This window comes from Bos taurus, chromosome 2, assembly GCF_002263795.3.
Source record: "Bos taurus isolate L1 Dominette 01449 registration number 42190680 breed Hereford chromosome 2, ARS-UCD2.0, whole genome shotgun sequence".
Classification (NCBI taxonomy): domain Eukaryota; kingdom Metazoa; phylum Chordata; class Mammalia; order Artiodactyla; family Bovidae; genus Bos; species Bos taurus.
In genome coordinates, this window is record NC_037329.1 from 117,971,032 (window position 1) to 117,989,615 (window position 18,584).

Consider the following 18,584-nt stretch of genomic DNA (forward strand, 5'->3'; position numbering starts at 1 on the left):
AAAAATACTCGGGAGTGGAATTGCTAGATCAAAGACACTTGCTCCTTGGAAGAAAAGCTATGCCAAACCTAGACAGAATATTAAAAAGCAGAGACATTACTTTGCCTACAAAGATGCATATAGTCAAAGCTATGGTTTTTCCTATAGTCATAAGTGAATGTGAGAGTTGGACCATAAAGAAAGCTGAGCACTGAAGAACTGATGCTTTTGAACTGTGGTGTTGGAAAAGACTCTTGAGAGTCTCCTTGGACAGTAAGGAGATCCAACCAGTCCATCCTAAAGGAAATCAGTCCTGAATATTCTTTGGAAGGACTGATGTTGACACTGAAGCTCCAATCCTTTGGCTACCTGATGCGAAGAACTGACCATTGGAAAAGACCCTGATGTTAGGAAAGATTGAAGTCCGGAGGAGAAGGGGATAACAGAGGATGAGGTGGTGGGGTGGCATCACTGACTCGATGGACATGAATTTGAGCAAGCTCCAGAGTTGGTGATGGACAGGGAGGCCTGGTGTGCTGCAGTCCGTGAGGTCACAAAGAGTCGGACATGACTGACCAAGTAAACTGAACTGACGGTAGTTCAGTCCATAAGAAAACCAACCCTGAATATTCATTGGAAGGACTGTTGCTGAAGCTGAAACTCCAGTACTTTGGCCACCCGATGCAAACAGTCAGCTCACTGGGAAAAGGCCCTGATGCTGGGAAAGATTAAAGGCAAAAGAAGAAGGGAGTGGCAGAGGATAAGATGGTTGGATGGTATCACCGACTCTAGATAAATCTTCACAAATTCCAGGAGGTGGTAGAAGACAGAAGAACCTGTCGTGCTACAGTCCATGAGGTCGCAAAGAGTTGGACTTAGCAATTGAACAACAAATGGTAGTTCTGTTTTTAATTTTTGAGGTACTTTCATCTGTTTTCCATAGTGGCTGCAATCATTTACATTCCCTTCAACAGTGTACAAGGGTTCCCTTTTCTCCACATCCTCACCAACACTTGTTATTTGTTGTGTTTTTGATAACCATTCTGACAAGTGTGAGGTGATATCCCACTGTAGTTTTGATGTGCATTTTCATGATGATCAGTGATGTTGAGTATGTCTACTGACCATCTACATGTCTTTGAGAAATTGTCTGTTTAGACCCTCTGCCCATTTTTTAAATCAGGTTACTTGTTTTTACTGTTGTTGAGTTGTATGAGTTCTTTGTATATTTTGGATATTGACCTCTGATCAGATGTAGTTTGCAAATATCTTCTCCCATTCAGTAGGCAGCCTTTTAGTTTTGTTGATAGATTCCTATGCAAATCTGTTTGACATAATCCTATTTGTTTATTTTTGGTTTTGTTTCCCTTGCCTGAGAAGATAGATCCAAAAAATAATTACCAAGACTCATATCAAAGAATGTGCTGCCTGAAAGAATCTATAATTCTTTTCCACTTTCTGACACATTCATGTCATCTGTGAATAATGACATGCATTTCTTCCTTTCTGATTGTCATGTCTTCTTTATCCTTTCCTTATTGCATTGGCTAAGACTTCCACTAAAACGCTGAAGAGAGATAATACCAGGCATTCTGGTCTTGTTCTGACTTTGGAGGAAGACTTTCAATATTTCACCATAAAGTATGTTGTTTGCTGTAAGTTTTTTAAAACTCAGATAAACTATGTTTCCTTTTATTTCAAGTTTGCCAAAAGTTTCTGTTTTGAATGGATAGTGAATTTTATTTTTAAAAAATCTTTTAGCTGTATAACTAAAATTTGCTGTTTTTCTCCAAATCTGTCTTCAGATCATTATCAGTTGTTTGCTTCCTGGCCGAGGCTCCTGTGCTCAACATTCCTAAGTAACACCTATTGCTTTCCCATGCAGCTGCCCCATTGTTCTTGTTCAGTAGCTGAGTGGTGTCCTACTCTTTGCAAACCCATTGACTGCAGCATGCCAGGCTCCTCTGTCCTTTGCTATCTCCAGGAGTTTGCACAAATTAATGTCCCTTGGGTCGGTGATGCTATCCAGCCATTTCATCCTCTGCGGCCCTCTTCTCCTGCCTTCAGTCTTTTCTAGCATCAGTATCTTTTCCAGTGAGTCAGTTCTTCACATCAGGTGGCCAAAGCATTGGTGCTTCAGCTTCAGCATAGTCCTTCCAATGAATATTCAATCCTTTTGGATTGACTGGTTTGATCTCCTTGCAGTCCAAGGGACTCTCAAGAGTCCTTCGGCACCACAGTTCAAAAGCATCAACTCTTCGGGGCTCACCCTTCCTTATGGTCCAGTTCTCACATCCATACATGACTACTGGAAAAGCCATAGCTTTGTTGATCTTTGTCAGCAAAGTGATGTCTCTGCTTTTTAATATGCTGTCTAGGTTTGTCATAGCTTTTCTTCCAAGGAGCAAGTGTCTTTTGCTGTGTACTTGGCCCCAGTCACCCAGGGGACTTCTGTTGGTCACCCCACATCCAAATCCTGTTCTCTTCTTTAAGTCTCATCTGAAATGTCCACTTGACATTTCAAATCAGTGGGGAAATGGAGAACCATTCTATAATTATCATGACAATTGGCTATCAAATTTGTCACAGAATAGAAACGGTTAACTAAATCCCTATCACCCATTAAAAAATCTGTACTCCTGCACTATATATTTAAAATTTTTATATGGATTTTAAAACTTAGTGCTATGCACACAAACATACACTATGAAAGTTCCATACAAAAATAAGACTGGATAGCGTTTTCATTTGGAGGTAGAGTCTGAACATTCTGAACAGCATTCTGAACCTGAAAGCCATAATGGAAAAGAATGGCAAATCAAGTACGTGTGAAATAAAATTTTTTCTTCATGAATGATACTTCAAATTAATGCCTATGGAAATGATACTTCAAATTGCCTATGGAAAGTGTTGGCCACATATTTACCAGGCAAAGGATTAGTATATCCTGTGTCCAAAGATTTTCAACCCGACAAATTAATAAGAAAAACAGCCTTATGGAGAAATGGGGGCTATGGACAGTCACCTGAAGAAATACCACATGACTAATAAGCATATGAAAAGATGCTTACTAGTAACCTTACTGAGTGATCAAGAAGTTTGAAAACCAGCAGATTCAGATTTTTCCACTGGCAAAAACAAACCATCAGGTTGTCAAGGCTGTAAGAGGTGGCTTTACTGAGTGCCATCAGCTCCAGGACCGGGCCAACAGTACCAGAATGGAGCACCTTCCCCCCCAGAATCTTGCCATCTACAGGGAGGCAGACCAACTACAGAATGTGATCTGTACAGCACAGAGGTGATCTCTCTAGTGAGGAGAGCCTTGCAGGGAATCCCGAGTAGTTGGCAGTGATCAGGGAAGACTTCAGGAGAACTAGACATGTGGCACTAGTAGTAAAGAATCTGCCTGTCAATGCAGGAGATACAGGAGACTTGGCTTGGATCCCCGGGAAGATCCCCTGGAGTAGGAAATGGCAACCCACTCCAGTATTCTTGCCTGGAGAATCCCATAGACAGAGGAGCCTGACGGGCTACAGTCCATGTGCCTCAAAGAGTTGAACACAACTGAGTGACTGAGCACAGATGTGAACTGAGACCAAGACGAGGTGGGGACAGTCCTGTGGGCCCAGGATGCAAGAGCACAGAGCCTGTCCCCAGGATGGGTGGTGGTCATGCCCTCTTGTAGGCTGTAAAGCTGGCTGGGACCACCGCGAAGCAGCCAGGGAACAGATCAGGAAGTGCCTGGTAAATCTTGAAATAAGACTTGATTCAGCTAGTCAGTGGTTTTCACATTACCTTTTGGTTTTGCAAATAAATGCACTTGGGAGGCTCCACAAGCATTTTATTTATTCCAGTCTCCTCTTTAGGAATATTTTTTGCTAGTTTAAAGCTTGTAAAACCAAAGAAATACTTACACCCTCAAATATTTTGTATACCAAGTTTTATCACCTTAACTGTGCTTCCAAAAGCTAGATGAACATGTTTTGGTGCAGACCACAGAGGAAAGCATCTGTCACTGCTGTAAATACAGTAGAGACTCTTACAAATGTGTCATTGTTTGGGAAGGTGGAGCTCTGACCAACTCTCTGGAGTCCTGCCCATACAAAGCAGGTATAATCAGAGCAAAGTTAGCCTGAAAATCAGGAGAGGCTAAGGAGCACCAGCTGTGCACAGAATCGTCAGACACTGAGAGTTCATAAAAACGCACGAGCCAACTTATTGTCGAGTTTCAACACACAGTAAGTGGTTTTCAGTGCTTTTTGTCTGAATTTGGCATTTGTGATGAGGCAAGAATTTAGTAGATAGTTGTTAATCCCATTCAACTCTGAAACAGAAGACTTTTAAAAAATTTTTTTGACGTGGACCATTTTTAAAGTCTTTATTGAATTTGTTACCGTATTGCTTCTGTTATTTTTTTATGTGCTGGTGTTTTGACCATGAGGCATGTAGGATCTTAGCTCTCCCAGCAGGACTTCAAGTCATATCACCTGCATTGGAAGGGGAAGTCTTAACCACTGGACCACCGGGGAGGTCCCTGAAACAGAAGTCTTAACTATTCCCACATTTCTGGATTTCCTGGATCCTTTGAATTGAAGAGCACTTATTCTAAAATCAGCCATGTGAATTTTTTTTTTAATGTGATTTCAATTCATTCAACAAATATTTGAGTGCCTCCTGTCCACCAGGTGCTACTGGGCACCGTGCCAAGCACAAAGTATACAATAGAGTGCAAAAGTTCATGTTCTCGGTCCTCATGGAGCTAGATGCTAATGAAATAAACCTTCAAGCCAAATTAAGATGTCAACCAAACAAGATCTCAGCCCTGGTAAGTGCTGTCAAGGGGAGATACCCACGTGCCTGAGGATGTGGCCTGGTCAGGGAGGTCATGGGAGGTGCTCCGGAGGAAGTAAAGCTTGAGCTTTGGTCATGAAGATGGGTGAATGGAAAGAGGAGGGCAGGGAGCAGGTGGCTGGGCCATGCCAGCTTCCAGCTTTGTCCTGATACGGAGAGAACCAGAGCCCTTGATTTTGAAGAGGATGCAGTGGCATACCCTATCCTAGTGATTGCAGGGCACACCTTTTTTTTTGCATCTTCATATCTCCAGAATCAAAGTGTAATTAGCAGTTTTTTCTTTCTGAGCTAGACATAAAATAATGATACATACAACTAGAGTTGATGAAGTATGGTGATCAGGTTTTGCATTTTTAAGAGATTACCCTGGATGTAATGTGGAGAACAGATAAGATTATCTGCATGGATCAGGGTTTTCTTTATATTACAGTAAAATGCAGAAACCTGCTCCTGCTGCTGAGTAACGGTAATTTCACTTTCACCTATACCTCACTGTCTAATTTCAAAGTTCTCCTTTTATCAGAAGAGTTTGTTCTCATTATTAATCTGAAATCATAGATCTACATAAAAAAACTCCTTTTATTCAATAGATAAATTTAAATTGACAAACATAAAAATCTGTACAGAATGTCCCTTAATAAAAGGGTTTTGGGGGCTTCCCTGGTGGTGCAGTGGTTAAGACCCTGCACTTCCAATGCAGAGGGCATGGGTTCGATCCCTGGTCAGGAAACTAAAATCCCACTTGCCCCCACAGCCAAAAGATAAAGGACAGGGAAGGGGAGTTCTGCTATGGAAAACTATGGTAACTATACTGTTCTAGGTAATAGGGATCCCTTGAGGATTTTTGCAGAGAAGAAATCAAAACTGCCAACAAAACTCTTAACTCTGGCTACAGCAAAAAGAAGTCCTGAGGGAGAGGGAGGAAACCTCATGGGAATGAAAGGAGGGAAGTGGGTGATCAAACTCTTAAAACTCTTGAAACTCCCATTTTCTAGAAGAAGAAGGAAAATGGAGATAAAACTTTTATAACCATCTATAGGACTTTGTGAAGTAAGATATACAAATGATTGACATGATTCCCTTCCCTTCCTTTATCCTAGTAAGCTCCTTTAGTTCCAAGATAAGTCTTTTCTCTTCTGTAAAACCATTTTGTCTCTTTGTTGTTGTTGTTGTTGTTTTTAAGGAAGAGATTAGCATTCAAAAGTAAAAAACTATACACATTCAGACCCTTTCACACTGCCCTCTGTTTCAGCGGCCGCCCCCAGCCCCTCAGTGACTGGGGCTCCAAGTAAGACACTCTGAAGAACCGAAGAGACAGTTGGATACATTTTTAGTGCTTTAGTATTTTGCTTACTCTTTCAGATTTATTTTTCCCAGTTGGTAGACTTTAAGCAGTGACTAAAGGATCTTAAGTGAAATATAAATTACTCCTCAACATTACCTTTGAATACTGGATTACTTTGTTTTGTTGGTTGTTTCTTGGAGGGAGGTTAGTAACACCAAGCTCCCTCTATTAAAGACACAGCAAACACATCCTCATCATAGTACCCACTGCAGTGTCATATGCCTTTCACATGAGGATTGTGCATTTGAGAGTAATTCTCCCAAAATAGTTAGGTGTGTGTCTGATTTGTGGAGAAATTGGCCATAAAGCCCATGTAGCTATATTGGTTATGGATTGAATTATGTTTTCCCCAAAAAAGATACTTTGAGGTCTTAACCCTATTATCTCAAATGGTGACCTTATGTAGAGATTGCAGATGTTACTAGTTAAGTAGGGCAGACCCCAAAGCAGTGTGACCACTGCCTTTATAAAAAGAAGGCATTGTCATAACCAGGGCAGAACTGGAGTCATGCCTCAAGGAATGCTGAAGGTTGTCAGCAAACCACAGAAGCCAGGAAGAGGTTTCCTCTATAGGCTGCATAAGGGAGCATGGCCCTGCCAATGCTCTGGTTTCAGACTTCTAACCTCCAGAACTGTGAGACAATACATTTCTGTTATTTTAAGCCAGCCAGCTTGTAGCAATTTGTTAACAGCAGTCCTCAGAAACCAACATAGTATATGAGGATATTCATGGCCACTTACTCAACTCACCTGAAATAGGGCAGTGGAAAAATATAGTTGTATGGATCCATCAGGCATTGCATGCCTCATCTTAAGTTGCCATCTGCCGCGTGCGGTCCCCCATCCCTCCCTTTGCCACAGTTAATTGGACCAAGATGGAACCTGTCTTTGGGCCCGTGGCTCCCTTGGCTAACCAGCAGCCATATGACTTGTGTGTGGCCTGGTGTGGAAAAGATTTGAACTAAGAGGCTCAAGGGGATATGATCAGTTAGCTGTAGGGAAGTGAAATAGAAAGGTAAAGAGGAAGCTCGAAAAGGCCACTCTTAACTGTAAGCTACTGGCCAAGAGAGGAGCGGAAAAAAAGACACCCAGAGCAGAAGAGAAAGGACCGTGGGGGTGGGGGGGTGGCACAAAGTAGGGGGCATGGAGCTCAGCTTTGGTGAGTTGGCAACTTGCCTCTCTACACTCATCCTCACTTTTTAATGAAGAGCTCAACTTTGGGAGTTCTCTGATGGCCTAGTGGTTAGGATTCCAGGCTTTCACTCCCGTAGCCAGGGTTCAATCCAGGAAAAAAAAAAAAAACTTTTAGTTGGGCTTAAAGTTGCCTGTCCAGTAGAGTACATGACCCACCATCCTGGAAATTGAGTTGTTGTTGTTCAGTCACTCAGTCATGTCCAACTCTTTGTGACCCCACAGACTGCAGCACGCCAGGCTTCCCTATCCTTCACCACCTCCCAGAGCTTGCTCAAACTCACATCCATTGAGTCGGTGATGCCGTCCAACCATCTTGTCTTCTGTCGTCCCCTTCTCTTCCCACCTTCAGTCTTTCCCACCATCAGGGTCTTTTCCAGTGAGTCAGCTCTTCACATCAGTTGGCAAAAGTATTGGAGCTTCAGCTTCAGCATCAGTCCTTCCAATGAATATTCAAGGTTGGTTTCCTTTAGGATTGACTGGTCTGATCTTGCAGTCCAAGGGACTCTCAAGAGTCTAGGTATGACCTTGAAACTAAGTATTCAGGACTTAGTGTCAGGCAGGAAGAGGGCATGGCCTTTCCATATGGCTGCTGAGAATGAAAGCCAGGGCCAGGGATAGGTGGACAGGGAAGTCAGCTCAGCCCCTGTCTCACCTGGCACAGCAGCCAGGCTTCCCAGAGCACAGGAAATAGTGCTCTCTGCCACTCCACCATTGCCACATGGTGTCCCTTTGTGTCTCTTCCTTCTTGTGTCTCTTCTCTGCATGCAAGTGTCAGTCAGGTCCTTTGGAGTCCTCCTCTCACAGAAGGCCCTCAGTCTTCATCATGAGGAAGCCTCAGGAGATAATGACAGGCTTCTTGGCAGTTCAGTCTTCAGAGCCTTGAGGACCCACAAGAGGCCAGGAGGGGAGGGTGTGCAGCTCTAGGCTGGCCTCCCTCCGCAGCAGCAGTCAGTCTGGTCTCCCCTGCTCCTCTCCACGGGGCCTTGGCTGCTGCTAATTCCTCCCTGTCCCTGGGCCTCCGTGTCCTCCTTGATGCTGCCCCTGCCAGGTGACCAGTGCTGGGCCTCAAGTTTGCTTCCTCCAAAGGGAGGACCTCATGTTTTCTTTCAGCCGCTGGTCCCTGTTGGGGAGCTTTTTTCCATTAGACCTCCCCACTGGCCAGACAATCCTGTGTATTGCTCATCCTTGGGTCAGGTGTTGAGTTGACCCTTTTGCCACCAGCATCTGTCTTCCTTCTTGTAGTAACGGTACCCAGATTTTCCTCCGAACCACGCTTCCCTCCCCCTCACTGCACGTGATTTGAATAGCTGGATGCCACATTGTCAATGGCCAGGTGATATGGAGAACCCAGTCCCAGCCAATTAGATGCTTAGACTGTTGAGAAAGGAGCGTTCCCTTCACCTCTGCTGGGAGCTGTAATGATGTCAGCCAGGGCGACGGGGGAAGAAGCAGCCAGGAGGTAAAAGGCAGAGCAGGTATTTGTGGTAGGGTTTGCAGCTCCTGGAGCCTGCTGGTCCCACTGCTGTATAAGCCAGTGAGGTTCTCTTTTTCCCTCAAACCAGTTTGAGAGGATTTTCCACCACCTCAAACTGAAAACGTTCTGACTGGTCCAGGTCAGATGGCCCCTTCAGTCCAGTTGGGAGTGGCTGGGATGGCCAGCCAGGCGTCATCTGTATAGCAAAGTGTCCTAGGGGAAGGACAGCCTCGGAGACAGGAGGCTGGGTGAGATGGGCATTTTGAAGTTCAGCATCTCCAGTGTGATTAAGAGCCTGCAAGGCAAGATCAGGTGGCTATTGTTGTGAGACAAAAGTTAAATTAAAAAAAAAAAAAGTAGCTGTGAAAAGCAGGTGAGCAGATACGTGAAGCCTTCAGGAGCCCTGGCCCATTGGTAACTTAGCTGGCACACTGTGGCTCTGTATGCGAACCTAGACCAGCTGTCTAGTGGACGGCTCCCAAGATCTGGTCATAAAAACTGCCTGAGTTTATGGGTTGAATAGAGGGGCCCGATGCTGAGTAGTGTGTGTTTGCTGAATTAAGTTCCTCCCACCCTTCTCTCTCAAAAACTACCTCTCCCAGATACTCCCCACTAGAGATCAGCTATGTTTGAGAAATCATAGTTCAATTGAAATTAAAGCAAGCAAACAAAGGAGATAATTGTGTAGATGTTCTAGGCAAGTTTACATTTCACATTAAAACACTTGCATTTATTTAACAGTTCCATTCCAGCTGTTTTATAAATATTATTATAGTATTCCAACTAGAAAAACTAGAAAAATCACTCCTTAAAACACGATTGACTTGCTTAAAGCAAACAAATAGAATTCTTTTATTAGTACCTAAAAATCCTAGATTTTGTTACCATTTTAAATATAAAAGAAAAAATTTCTGATGAAAGCTCACAAAACTCATCTAAGTGTTAGAAAATGACGAGCTTAGTTAGACTGATTCAGAAGAGAAACTTTATGAAGGTTTAGGGATTTATGAGCTAGTTTGAACTAGGTCTAGACAGCTAAAGATCATTGTTTTTTTTAGAAACAGTTTTGGCAAAGCCGTAAATCCAGTGGAGGGGAATGGTGGGAATTATTGAGATGGGGCCCAGGGGAGGCAGGAAACAGCAGTGTGGTCAAGGAGAGTCTGTAAACAGTAACCAGTTTTAGTAGTCTGACGTAGTAGTTAAACATATGGATTCTGTAAGCCGGCTCCACCATTCTCTAGTGATTGGGCTACAGGCAAGTTACTACCCTTTGCCTCAGTTTGTTCAACTGAAAAATGGGTCTATTAATGATATCGCAGAGGCTATGAGAAACAAGCTCTGCAAGAAACAAGAAAACAAGCTCTTGTCAACTGCAAGAGCCCAGGACAAGGCCTGGCACATTTTAAGTGTGCTATATATTTAGTAGTGCTCAATCATTCAGTTGTGTCTGACTCTTTGAGGCCCCATGGACTGTTACCTGCCAGGCTCCTCTGTCCATGGGGATTCTCCAGGCAAGAATAATGGACTGGGTTGCCACTTCCTACTCAAGGGATCTTTCCAACCCAGGGATCAAACCCAAGTCTCCTGCATTGGCGGGTGGATTCTTTACCACTAGCACCACCTGGGAAGCCTGTATTTAGCAGTAGTAGTAACCAGTGGGGTTTTTTTTTGTTGTTTTTTTTTAATATTTATTTTTTTGACTGTGTTGTATCTTAGTTATGTGTGTCAGATGCGATCTTTTGTTCTGTGCACGGACTCAGTAGTTGGGGCTCGTGGGCTTAGTTGCTCCTTGGCATGTGGGATCTTAGTTCCCTGACCAGGGATCGAACCTGCATCCCCTGCATGGCAATCTAGACTCTTAACCCCTGGACCACCAGGGAAGTCCCAGTAATGAGGTTTTTGATTGGAAATGGAGAGATTTAGTAGTAGAACAGTACTCATTCCTTTAAATAAATAAATAATGCAAGCCTTGCATGGAATTCTAAATTTATTGAGCTACTGATGCTCAGTTATACAGTATTGCACCACTTCAGTTAAGGCTTTTAGTTTGCATTTGGCTCATAAGTAGTTGTAACCTTAGGTTGGTCAATTTAAATACCGTGATTCCCTGTTGGATAGACGCACAGTCTATACACCCAAACGTTAATGCAGACAAAGCAAGGAGGCATTGTTAAATAAAACAACAATAGTTACTGCAACTTAGACTCTGTGACCAATTACACATGATTAAAATTACTTCCCTCATTCATATCCACAGTACTCATCCCCCATCTAACATCTCAACTAAAATGTTACACTTTCAGGGACTTCCCTGGAGGTCCAGTGGTTGAGAATCCACCTTACAATGCAGGGTACTCAGGTTCAATCCCTGATTAGGGAACTAAGATCCCATGTGCCACAGAGCTACTGAGCCCACGCACCACAAATAGAGAATCTGTGCACCTCAACAAAAGACCCTGCACAATGCAACGAAGATCTCTCATGCCTCAAGGAAGACCCGACATAGCCAAATAAATCAATGTTTAAAGAAGAAAATTACACATGTGAAACCAAGGCAAAAATACTAAACCTGTGCGTTTGCTATTGCACACGCACTATGCATAAGCAAGCAGGGGGTTCACAGTGAGAATCTGTAGCTGTAGGAGCTTTAGAAAAGGATTTACAAAAATTGTGTTTATAGTTGTGTGTGCAGTGGGGGGTCTACAACAAGTATATTTTCAAACAATTTTTTTAATATTTGACTGATGATTGCTGTACAATATTGGTTTGATTTCTGTGATACATCAATAAGAACTAACCATAGGTTAGTCCTATGTACAAACAATTTTTTAATGATTTCACTCATTACTTTTTAAGTCAGTTAAATGTATACTTAAAAAAAAGAATCTCAGTGAGGAACACATGGCATCTGACAGGGCTAAAGCCTCCTTTCAGAATTCATCACCTTGTGCCTCAAAATCAGGTTCCCTTCCAGACGGTTTAGCATTTTTCTAGGCTCAAGTCTGGCTTCTCCCTCCTTGAATTTACCCTCTTCCTTCCTTTATGTCCAGCTGGACAGTTGGAAGTGGAATCCTGTCCTTCCTCCCTTTGCACTCTGGTGTTCATCCCTGTCTCCCTCTCCACCCCCGCCATCGCTCTTTCAGACCCTCCACATGGTGCGACTACTTTGCCCTTAATTTTTCAAATATTGAGGGGAAAAGGCCGTTGATCCTTATTATTCACAGACTCCACATCTGTGGATGTGTCTGCTCCCTTGGAAAATAACCATCACCACCGCCCCCCCACCGTCAGTATGTTCTGGATACTTTCCCAGTCACCCCCAGGGCTCACACAGAGCAAGGATCCATATCGAGGTCCACCTGGATCGAGTCCGCCGGCGGGTTCCCAGCTGACACTAGTCAAGGTGATGCTCTGCCTCCTTGTTTCAGCTCATTCTGTCAACAAGCATCCTTCTCACGGCCTATTTAGTGCCATATTTTCCTCTTTTGTGTGCTTCTTGGTGATTTTGCTCTTTAAAATGGCCAAATATAGTGCTGGAGAGCTGTTCGGTTTTCCTAAGCACGAGAAGACTGTGGCGTGCCTCACAGAGAAAATATGAGTCAGATAAACTCCATTCAGGCCTGAGTTGGCTGTAACCCCAGGGTTAATGAACCAACACCATATATTAAATAAAGTGTCTTTAAGAAAAACACACACGAAACAAGGTTATGTATTGATCAGGGAAAAAGGGGACCAGAGGCTCTAAGTGCCGGCCTCTGTGATTCCTCTAGGACAGAGATTCGGGATCCCCTCACTCAGAGTTGCAGGTGACTTAATGGTGTTCATTGGAAGGACTGATGCTGAAGCTGAAACTCCAATATTTTGGCCACCTGATGTGAAGAGCTGACTCATTTGAAAAGACCCTGATGTTGGGAAAGATTGAGGGCAGGAGGAGAAGGGGATGACAGAGGATAAGATGGCTGGATGGCATCACCGACTCAATGGACATGAGTTTGGGTAAACTCTAGGAGTTGGTGATGGACAGGAAGGCCTGGTGTGCTGCGGTTCATGGGGTCACAAAGAGTTGGACACAACTGAGCGACTGAACTGAACTGATGGAACCTAAATAACTGAGTGACAAGAACCAGCTGAGCATACAGGTACACACACGCACCTGAGCTTTTCAGAATATGTGGTGCCTACATTTCACCTACAAGATATTGATCTACACAATCTGGCCCCATTTCTTTTTCTTTCTTTTTTTAGTTGTGGCATGTGGGATCTAGTTCCCTGACCAGGGATCAAACCTGGGCCCCCTGCTTTGGGACCATGGAGTCTTAGCCACTGGACTACCAGAGGAGTCCCTGGCCCCATCTCTTAATTTGGCTCCTAATACTCTTTGCCACAAGGTCTCTGTTCCAACAAAATTGGCAGATATTTTTCTGCTCCGAACTCATTTCAGCCACTGCCCCTCCCCACTCTTTCTACCTCATCTCCTTTGAGGGGATCTACTGGGGTTCGATCACAAGGACAGGCACATGACCTAGGCCAGGCCAACCATTAACCCACCTGCCTCCAGGATGGGTGTGGGGAGTGACACCAACCAGACAAATACAATCATCCCCTGGGATTTTTCATCCTCAGAGTTATTTTGCTTTGGTAATTTAGTCACTAAGTCATGTCCAACTTTTGTGACTCCGTGGACTATAGCCTGCTGGTCTTCTCCATCCATGGAATTCTCCAAGCAAGAATACTAGAGTGGGTTGCCATTTCCTTCTCCAGGGGATCTTCCTGACCCAGGAATTGAACCTGGGTCTCCTGCAGGGCAGGCAGATTCTTTACCAACTGAGCTACAAGGGAAGCTTTGAAAATCCTCAAACTGGGTGACATAGGCTTGGACTTCCTAGCTGCCAGGCTCCCCTCTGCATGAGGGAAATGCACCTGTGGTGGAAACTCACGAAGCCAACAGCAGAGAGGAGCAGAAAACAGGAGAGAGCGAGCCACTGATCTGATGCTGTCATTTTGAACACCACTGTCTTTCCAGGTTACACAAGCCAGCGCAATTGCCTTCTTACTTAAACTACTCAGGATTGAATTTCTGTCTCTTAAGACCAGCAGTCGTGAATAATACACCCAGACCTTTCTAATCTACTTGGAATGGCATTGCTCAAAGCCACACATTTCTGTCTAACTTGGATTTATTTCTCCCTAACCTGGATTTATTTATTTGCAAAAGTTAGTATACCTGGATTTCCTTCTGTGTATCTTCTCGAGACTGTTGTTGTCTGGAAAGACCTACTGTATAGCACAGGGAACTCTATTCAATGCTATGTGGCAGCCTGGAAGGGAGGGGTGTTTGAGGAAGAATGGATACATGTATATGTATGGCTGAGTCCCTTTGCTGTTTACCTGAAGCTATCATAACACTGTTAATCAGCTATACTCCAATATAAGATAAATTTTTAAAATTATAAAAAAAATTTTTAAGGCTTTTGTTGTTTGGGATAGACAGTAAAAGAGAAAACTGGGAATTGAGAAGATGAAAAGGAAATAAAACAGGAATAGAAATATTGCAGCACACCCCTAAGGGAAAGTAGAGAAGCAGAGGCAGGTAACCAGGACCTTAGAACTTAACTGAGCCAGGTGGGTGCAGTCATGTGTCAGCATTCTGTTCTGTCTAAGGTGTCTGTGAGCTAAGCCCCTGCAACCTTTATGGGGGTCCTAGGTCCGTCTAGTCAAAGCTATGGTTTTTCCAGTAGTCATGTATGGATGTGAGAGTTGAACTGTAAGGAAAGCTGAATGCCGAAGAATCAATGCTTTTGAACTGTGGTGTTGGAAAAGACTCTTGAGAGTCCCCTGGACTGCAAGGAGATCCAACCAGTAAATTCTAAAGGAAATCAGTCCTGAATATTCATTGTAAGGGATTGAAGCTGAGGCTGAAACTCCAATACTTTGGCCACCTGATGCGAAGAACTGACTCATTGGAAAAGACCCAGATGCTGGAAAAGATGGAAGGCAGGAGGAGAAGTGGATGACAGAGGATGAGATGGTTGGATGGCATCATGAACTCGATGGCCATGAGTTTGAACAAGCTCTGGGAGTTGGTGATGGACAGGGAAGCCTAGCATGCTGCAGTCCATGGGGTCGCAAAGAGTCGAACCTGACTGAGCGACTGAACTGAACTGATCCTCAGGTAAGGGCTTCCCTGGTGGCTCAGTGGTTTAAAAAAAAAAAAAAAAAAATCTGCCTGCTAAAACAGGAGACATGGGTTTGAAGCCTGGGTTGGGAAGATCGCCTGGATTTGGAAATGGCACCCCAATCCAGTATACTTGCCTGGGAAATCCCATAGATAGAAGGAGCCTGGCATGCTACAGTCCATGTGGTCGCAAAGAATCAGACATGACTTAGCAACTGAACAACAGCAACAGCAAATCCTCAGGTAAACATCTCTTTAACTCACCCAGTGTCACCTCTGTCTTTCAGTCTTTGCTTATAATACGCCTCCACCTGGAACACCCTTTCCCCCACGTTTGCTTAGTTATCCATCCTGTTCTCAGATCTACCTTCATCTCTGCCCAGAATCCCCTTAACCTGGCCTTTTTCAGGGGGTAAGTTTGAGGACAGAGCTTGAGAAATAATGGATCAAATATAGGTTACCCCCAAATTTTCCATTTTAAACATCCATGTGACCCTGGATAGTGGCAGTGAGCAGCATGGAGTCATCAAAGCAAAAATAAACATTTGAATAAGCAATAAAACACTGAAGAAACTATCTCTTGACCTGGTCACCAAAAAGGCAACATCCATTTCTTAGCATCTCATTGAGATTGATGGTGGAAAGAAAATTTCTAACAAACAAGAGACAGCAAGTGGGAATTAGCCTTTATGAACGTAAGCTGTATTGATTCTAGGCTGTGAGAACCTAAGTCTACATTCAGCTCACACATGGCCATGAATCTAGCTCTTAGCACAATGCTGAGTACATGGTGGGGATTCAGTAAATATTTATTGGATTAAGAGATATTAATCCTATTTGCTAGAATATTTTAGGAACAAGCACAGAACACATAAATGGCACAAAGAAAGGAATTGGCCCTTATGGTAGGAAGTCACATCATAGGAAGGGTTTCTTCAAGATGTGACTCTGGGATTTGGATTTTTAAAAAGGGGAACAGATCTTTTCGAGGGAAAGAATTCTAGGCAGGAGGATTGCATTTTAGCAAAGTCACCGAATTGTGATACTACAGTTTGAAACTGCAAGTGATGTGTTGAAATGTGAAGTGTAGTCAGGGGTTTAGCATGAAATGATGCTGAAGGTCACTATCTCAGAGCCCTTGTATGCCACACCAAGGATTTCAGTCACAATTTAAAAGTCGCATGCATATTGGCATTCTTCGTATACCCATGACTGAAGACTGATCCAGGGATGCTCATCCTCTTCAACCGAGCACATGGAGCAGTGAGGGAGGAAGGGGACCCCACGCCAGATCAGCCAAATCAGATCAGGGGGCTTCCCTGAGAGCTCAGTGTTTAAGAATCCGTCTGCCAATGTGGGAGACTTGAGTTTGATCCCTGGGTTGGGAAGATTTCCCTGGAGAAGGAAATGGCCACCCACTGCAGTATTCTTGCTTGGATAATCCCTGGATAGAGGAGCCTGTGGGGTATAGTCCATGGCATTGCAAAAGAGTCGGACACTTAGCAACTCAACAACCACCACAATGAGAGGCCTTTGGCTGCCATGTTGGATGTAGCCTGATTTAAGGGTAGAGCTAGAGAGGCCTCAAGAGACTTTGTCTTGATCCTCAAGAGCACAGTGGAGCTGAAGGGAATGTCAGGGGTTGTTCAGGAAGTTGAAATTAATAGAATTTGATCCTGGAGGCAGTGTTCTGTGATGGCAGAGAGGTAAGAGCCTAGAATAACCCAACTAGTGCCACCAAAATAAGAGTGGGGGAATAGGTAGGTTTGTAAGAGAAGGTGATGAGATTCAAATTTTTTATAGTTGATTGCAAGATGCTGTTGGATTACCCAGTAAGCAACTGGTGAATTTAGAAGGACTTTGGAGATTAGAAGTGCAGATACAAATTTTTGAGTCAGGGACATTTACAGCTGTGGATGAGATTACTAGGAGGGAGGGAAGGGCGAAGTCAGCTAAGGGCAGAGATTTAACCCTGAAGCACAATTCAAGGCAGAAGAATGCCCCTGTCCCCGCATTTGCATCTTCTTACTTTGGGGAGGAGAAGTGTACATCACCGATACTAGTGGCATAAACTACACAGTTCATTTGAGGATGGGTTAAACCGTTTTCCTTTTAAGTAATGAAATGCCTTTGCAGTGGAAATGGTCTGATAGAACAATGTTGATAAAGGCGGGGGAAATGGCTCCTCTTGGGTGATGTTGACAAGAGTGTAAATTAGTATATCCTTCCTATGGCAGAAACCATTTATTGTCCCTAGTATCTATTTTCCAGAGAAGGCAATGGCAACCCACTCCAGTTCTCTTGCCTGGAAAATCCCATGGACGGAGGAGCCTGGTGGGCTGAAGTCCATGGGGTCTCGAAGAGTCTGACACGACTGAGCGATTTCACTTTCACTTTTCACTTTCATGCATTGGAGAAGGAAATGGCAACCTACTCCAGTGTTCTTGCCTGGAGAATCCCAAGGATGGCAGAGCCTGGCGGGCTGCCGTCTATGGGGTTGCACAGAGTCATACTGAAGCGACTTAGCAGCAGTATCTATTTTCCCCTGTTCTTAGTAAAAAAAATTACTTGATTTTTAGCTGAACATATGAACATAGGGAGAAAAAAAGACTACATTTCCCAGTCTTCTCTGCAGCTAGATGTAGCCACGTGACCAAATTCTGGCTGGTGGGATGTTGGGAAAAGTGGTGGGTGTGACTTCACAAGTGTCCTTAGAAGTTGTATCCTTTTGTGTCCCTTCCTCCTTCCTGCTACCTGAAATACAGATGCAATGACTGGGACCTGAGCAGCCATCCTGTGCCATGTAGAAAAGTCAGGTTCTAAAGATGATCAGTCACTCAGTCGTGTCCGACTCTTTGTGACCCCATGAATCGCAGCATGCCAGCCCTCCCTGTCCATCACCAACTCCCGGAGTTTACCCAAACTCATGTCCATCGAGTCGGTGATGCCATCCAGCCATCTCATCCTCTGTTGTCCCCTTCTCCTCCTCCCCCCAATCCCTCCCAGCATCAGAGTCTTTTCCAATGAGTCAACTCTTCGCATGAGGTGGCCAAAGTATTGGAGTTTCAGCTTTAGCATCACTCCTTCCAAAGAACACCCTGGACTGATCTCCTTTAGGATGGACTGGTTGGATCTCCTTGCAGTCCAAGGGACTCTCAAGAGTCTTCTCCAACATCACAGTTCAAAAGCATCAATTCTTTAGCACTCAACTTTCTTCACAGTCCAGCTCTCACATCCATACATGACCACTGGAAAAACCATAGCCTTGACTAGACGGACCTTTGTTGGCAAAGTAAGGTGATGGAATACCCCAAATGGAAGATACCTGGTCCCTTGGGTCATGCACTGCCGCCTCCCTTATATAAACTGTCTGTAAGCCACCTTTGGGTGTTCTGTCACATTCAGCTAAACCTAATCCTGACCTATATGCTTCCCCAAAGCAGTCTAGCAATATTTAGTCAGATATTGTATGTATGTCCTTTTCTCTGGCATCCCACCTCAGGGAATCTCGGGAGATAATCACACAAATTTGAAATGATCCATAAAATGAAGATTCATCAGAATGT

At 44.0% G+C, this 18,584-nt stretch overlaps 1 protein-coding gene and 1 long non-coding RNA gene across 4 annotated transcripts in view; both read left to right on the forward strand.

The window, feature by feature from the left end:
- The window catches only part of FBXO36 (F-box protein 36), a 119,803-nt gene that overhangs the window by 8,793 nt on the left and 92,426 nt on the right, over window positions 1-18,584 (forward strand).
- The window catches only part of LOC132343306 (uncharacterized), a 47,841-nt gene that overhangs the window by 7,750 nt on the left and 21,507 nt on the right, over window positions 1-18,584 (forward strand). Inside the window, exon 2 of the long non-coding RNA XR_009492056.1 lies at window positions 1-18,584. This exon is cut by the window's right edge and continues 21,507 nt beyond it. This is a non-coding gene — a long non-coding RNA (uncharacterized lncRNA).